Genomic DNA, 6,315 nt, shown 5'->3' with positions numbered 1-6,315 from the left:
CCATATGACAAAAAATTAAAAATAGCTTGTGTGCCAACTACATTTATCTTAATGGGCTGATTTCTGAAACATGCTTTGCGCAGCAAAGAGAGCCAACTTAATCTGATTCCGCATAAGGGTTTCCTTGATTGATAATTTGATTGGCTATAAAAGCCCCTCCGGAAATAGGGTAAGGTATGTATTGATGAGGAATACAACGAAGCCCACCGTCTGGCCCGGTGCATCGTTGAGCGCACGATCGGGAGGTGGAAGTTGCGCTTTAGATGCCTTCACAAGTCAGGCGGAGGGCTCCAGTTTTCGCCGGCCAAGTCCAAGTACCCCTGACTGCAGCCCGCAGACGGAGCCCACATGGAGGGGGCGGGCACTCAGTCCACATGGAGGGGGCCGGCACTCCGCCCACATGGAGGGGGCGGGCACTCAGTCCACATGGAGGGGGCGGGCACTCAGTCCACATCGAGACCTCTGTGCCCTATACCACGAAGCTCGCTGAACATACCCAGGCTTTCTTGGGAAAACCTGGCTCGACAGAGCCGCAACTCGCAATCAGAGTTAAATGGTACCACGAAGCTCACTTTAGATTCAATTAGTTGAACCAGGTTTTCCGCTTTAGGTTCAGTGCGCGTGCACGTGAAAGGGGCGTTTTTTGCGTCATTTTTCTCACCTTTACGATAGATCAAGCAGTCTATATGCATAGAAGTGAAAATATTCTGCATATTGTCTGTAAAATAACTATGCCAAATGCAGAATTGTTCGCCATTAATCCAAATAGAATGATGATGATTTAAAAATGCATAAGCAACGTCCATCCTGCCTTATTCTATCATTTAGGGAATTCACTTTAAATACACCCAATTTAAGAAATGTATTGCATGTTGTCGACCGCCGAGAGGTAGCGGCTCTAGCGTAATGGATTGGTATAAGACCCGAACGCCGGCGACCGGGGTTCAATTTCGCCGGTCTATCATCATGCATTTTACCCCCATAGATGTGGTGCCAGCACGGCCTTGAAAATATGCGTTCAAGTTCGAAATAAGCACAAAAATATAATTCCATAAGCTTTAGTGAATAAGTATTCCATATGCATGAGAATTAGGACTTTTTAAGCTTCACATAAATTTGCATCACTTGGGAGTCGACCCCCCCACGCCGAAATTCAAGACTGACGCGCTACCTCCACTCTAGCACTCTTTCGAGGAGACACAATGCGCAACAGTAATCATTGTCTACATAAGGTCCAAAAGGACGATCAAATAACGAACACCCTCTGATGATAATCTGTATCTCTCATGAAGAACCCCAATTTCGTTGTTTGCACAATGACAATAAAGTCTGAAATCTGAATATCGTCAGACAATGCCAAGGGATCGGTTCTGTCCCGTAAAACCCTCTGTCTCCGGAGAGACGCCTGTACGAGAAGTGCGCCGGGGTCCACCCACAAATGGTGACGCCATTGTCAGAGGAGGGGCTAGGAAGCTGCGCACGCCGATTTAAGTAGCCGATCTCCGGCTAGACTAAGCCGAAAAACTGCTCCCGACCAGGTTTGGTTGCGAGCATAAGTCACCATGGTGATACAGCGACGCTAAAAGAGATCGACTTTCGTGGTACAACTAACCCAGGCTTGGAGTTCAACATACCTCGCTAACCCTCTAAGCGAGCTTCGTGGTACAGGGCCCTGATCGAGACGATTGAGCAGATTTCCGCTGCTCTTGTTAATGCAAGAGTAAACGGTAATACTATGTTAAGCTAGCGGGAGCCCATGCTGTTAATTAAATTATACAAACAGATGGTACGGGAGTATTGTGACTGGGTATCTTTCTTGCTGCGTACCATGGAACTATTATAAAGTTAAGCATAGCCTAAACGACTTGCAAATACATTTTCTCTTGTTTATTTTTTTTTCGCTTAGCTGTTCCACTCATGGACCTATTTAGGTTCTACTTAAGAGTTCACGTTACAACCGTTCGCCGTTGCTCCATGTTTAAATCACAGTGCCTTGTTCGTGACCAATCTCAAATTCACTAACTGAAATAGTGCCCCCTAGTGATCTTTTTTTTTTTTTACTCAGTATTAATAGGCCTACTATTGCTGTTTTCGCTTAAATTTTTGTATTTCTCTACTGATTGCTTCGACAATGCAACATTAATAGTTACAAGTTAATAGTAACAGCGACTTCACACAGAAGCTCTGGCTTAGGGCCCCCCACCGCCCTTGGGCCCCTGGGCATGTGCCCGTGCGGTAATCCACCCTTGCCTGTAAACAATGCAACGTGTGCGAACTCCTGTACCCGTCTGTCTGTGAGAGTTACAGGCCCAGTAAGAGCCAAAATAAGATTTGGGGAAAGACTGGGAAGACTGGGACCCAAAGGTATGACCTTAACAGATGTAATGTGAGGAATAACGAAGTGACCACATCTAAGGGCAAAAAATGTACCTCAATAGACATAATGAAAAGCTACATGTGTGAAGCACATTAAGTTACACCAATCACAGGAGCACTAACAGTCTTTTTATTCAACAAAACAATTACAAAATAACAACTACAAAAAATAGATTGTAAACTATTAACATAAAAGATAAATCAATAAAGAGTAGAACAAACAAAGTCTCAACGGGGGGGGGGGGGGGGGGGGGGGGGGGGGAACACACTGACGCCTTCCTCAGTGAGGTGGACGCCACTCTCGCTTCACGCTCTGTCGCCCGACATCGCCGTCACCGCCGCCATAGCTGCCAAGCGCCGCCATTATGCTGCATCATCAGACTACATTGGAGTCGTGTGGCGCAGGCGTCACGGGGAGGGAGGACGGGGAGGGGGAGAGGTGTTTGACTCAAAAGAGGCAAACACCTTCAGGTTTCTCCTGTCCATCATCTCCACACAAAACAGTTCATAGTCAGTATGTAATCTGAATGAGAATTGGAATGGTTTCCACGTTTCTTCCTCATCCCTGCCGTCATGGGATTTGCGCTGTGTTGATGCTGCCATCTGCTCCCGACCTTCCATCCCAATGACCTCTGGGAGAGAAACGCTGTCCTTGAAAGACTGTAACTGGCACCATGCTGCTGCCTGAATTGTGTCCTTCAGGACAACATCATCTTCCTTGAAGAAGAAAGAAAAATTATTTGTGTCTGTAGGCCTACTTGACACCCTACTCTCCCAAAACCACAAAATGGTATGCAAACAAAGGCTACTACTACTGATGAGTTTTCAGTGATAAAAAACACTATTCAACTAGTCATCAGACTATTTCATCTGGCTATACATACAACCTCCAGCATTACACACATATTACATACCAGGTTCCCAGGTTCCAGTTCCTGATCTTCAGTTTTGCCTGGAAATAAAACAGATTGTTGTCTGTAATGTTGAGTAGGCTAATGCAATGGAATAATAAAAGTAGGCCCTAGTAGTGCAATAGATCCGCCATGGAGTAGGCTATAACTTGTATATTGATGGTGTCTCTAAAAGTCAAAGAAAACCAGACATAAAAGCAGTTTTCTTCAAAAAAACATTGCAGCGTTTCGGTTTCCTATTTTTTGGCTGCTTTGTATAAGATGGCTTGTGCATATACACAATGTAATTAGAATAAAAAATAATATTGATATTCGATTTCTGTGGACTCTTATGAACATTTCAAGACCCAACATGAAGTATCAACTCATTGCTAAGGATATCCACAACGACGATAAAGTAAGAATGCACCAAGGGTGGGGGAGGGTGAGGGGGGCTATTTTGACCTAAGACACTAGGATATATTTGATCTATATTCATTAAACACATTTATTCCACCGAATGGTTGACATTGGTTGACATTCCTGAGATTCTAGCTTTCAAACGGTGTATGACATGACTATAACACTCAACCTTATGATGCTGAAAATTGACCTAGCATGTTGGGGGGAACATGCTAGGTGTAACTTTCTCGCCGGCGGGATTTGACGATTAAGTAGTTAACAAGACATAATACACAATTGCATGAATATTACTAAATATATTAAGCATTTTGACAGTCTCACTTACTTGAATGTTTTAGGCATCACTCGCTCGGGCGGGCACACTCTAATTCCAGGTAATTTCAGGTACATTTCAGCTAATTTCAGGTCAGAAACGGGATCAGAAATGCTGTTTGACCAGTCCTCAATGTGAACTGAGTGGCCGCCCCCCCCACGTGGACTGAGTGCCCGCCCCCTCCATGTGGGCGGAGTGCCAGCCCCCTCCATGTGGACTGAGTGCCCGCCCCCTCCATGTGGGCTCCGTCTGCGGGCTGCAGTCAGGGGCTTCTCGCCAAGTCATGCGCCGTGATATGTGTGACGGCTATGTTGCACAACATTGCAGCTAAGGCTGGGGTGGCATTGCTTGAACCGGAGGACGCTGAGGACGATGACGACGAGGAAGATCGGTGTGAGGACGGCCTCCCTCATAACTACGCGGCTGGTTTTCATGCGCGTCGAAGAGTGATTGAGACTTTTTTTTAACCCCCTCCACCCTCCCACATATCACTAAACATTCCCGTCAACGTGACCAATCCCCACCATATCCCAGCCTTTTGCCTGCTCCTTTGCTTGTTTTTTATAATTTATTTTATTTCCTTATTTTTTATTTTTTTTAATTTCTTTTATTTCTTTATTTTTTCTTTATTTTATTTTTTTTAATTTAATTTATTTTTTACATTATTTTATGCTACGTTTTATGATGTCAGTCTGCACAAATCCCCCCACTTTCTCTCACACATTTTGAGTGCCCTGCCTGCGCAAACATTTTCTGGACTGTCCCGTTTTATTTTGGCCATTTTAACATCTTTATTAATAAATTAATTAATAATCTTTATTAATTACCAAACTAAGAACATAAAGGCGCAATGCGTTTTAATAAAACGCATCCAATAGACGGAATGTCCGATGGTGTCGCCACTGAGGCTATAGCTGACGATGCTCTTAGCGTCCTACGAGTACCTACGAGCACCCCTGGAGTACTCGTTAGCTACGAGCGTTTTCAAGACGTTCGTTCCCCACGATGCTTTCGGGAAACGCGGTGAAAACTCTACGATGCCCTTTCGACGCACTTCACGATCCACTTAGGCTAACGACGCTTTCGGGAAACGGGGCCCAGGGGTGCTCGTAGGTACTCGTAGGACGCTAAGAGCATCGTCAGCTATAGCCTCAATGGCGTCACCATCGGACATTCCGTATATTGGATGCGTTTTATTAAAACGCATTGCGCCTTTATGTTCTTAGTTTGGTAATTAATAAAGATTATTAATTTATTTATTAATAAAGATGTTAAAATGGCCAAAATAAAACGGGACAGTCCAGAAAATGTTTCAAGGCAGGGCACTCAAAATGTGTGAGAGAAAGTGGGGGGATTTGTGCAGACTGACATAGGCTACTCATAAAACGTAGCATAAAATAATGTAAAAAAAAAATTCAATTAAACAAATTAAAAAAATAAATAAATAACGAAATTAAAGAAATTAAAAAAAATAAAAAATAAAGAAATATTTTTTTTTATAAAAAACAAGCAAAGAAGCAGGCAAAAGGCTGGGATATGGTGGGGATTGGTCACGTTGACGGGAATGTTTAGTGACATGAGGGAGGGTGGAGGGGGTTAAAAAAAAGTCTCAATCACTATTCGACGCGCATGAAAACCAGCCGCGTATGAGGGAGGCCGTCCTCACACCGATCTTCCTCATCGTCATCGTCCTCAACGTCCTCCGGTTCAAGCAATGCCACCCCAGCCTTAGCTGCAATGTTGTGCAACATAGCCGTCACACATATCACGGCGCATGACTTGGCCGGCGAAAACTGGAGCCCTCCGCCTGACTTGTGAAGGCATCTAAAGCGCAACTTCCACCTCCCGATCGTGCGCTCAACGATGCACCGGGCCAGACGGTGGGCTTCGTTGTATTCCTCATCATGGACGTCTCCCGGGTTATTCACAGGTGTGAAGAGGAATTATTTCAGGGGGGAAAATGCCGTGAAACGCACAGTGCGTTCAGGATTAGTACTGATATATGTCGGTTTAAGCCTAATCAATTGTGTTTTAATGTCTTTAGCATTCATATAATTGCAGTCTATTTTTTTGTAGGCTACTCTGCTGTTGTCCTTGATGGGGATATATTTTAACCCTTTTTAACACAATTTTCCTGCGACATTCCTGCGTCTCCCCCTCCTACGGAGCCCATTTCAGCACCGTGTCAGTAGACAGTTACAATCCTACGACGTCGTGAGTGCAGCGAATGCGCGTTCACGTTAAGAGGAGTTTCGGGAAACGCTCCAAAGAAATTGACGATGGATCGCAAGATCCATCGGGAGAATGATCGTA

The 6,315-nt window shown here is 44.6% G+C and overlaps 1 long non-coding RNA gene across 1 annotated transcript; it reads right to left on the bottom strand.

Moving 5' to 3' along the window:
* Positions 1–3,038: 3,038 nt before the first annotated feature.
* On the bottom strand, positions 3,039–4,277 carry LOC115535697 (uncharacterized). Its single transcript, XR_003974545.1, has 3 exons — positions 4,015–4,277; positions 3,291–3,328; positions 3,039–3,093 (listed from the first exon to the last, which is right to left on the bottom strand). It is a non-coding gene; the product is annotated as an uncharacterized LOC115535697 (long non-coding RNA).
* Positions 4,278–6,315: the final 2,038 nt, after the last annotated feature.

Source organism: Gadus morhua, chromosome 22, assembly GCF_902167405.1.
Source record: "Gadus morhua chromosome 22, gadMor3.0, whole genome shotgun sequence".
Lineage (NCBI taxonomy): Eukaryota > Metazoa > Chordata > Actinopteri > Gadiformes > Gadidae > Gadus > Gadus morhua.
This window is presented reverse-complemented; position numbering and strand designations above follow the sequence as displayed.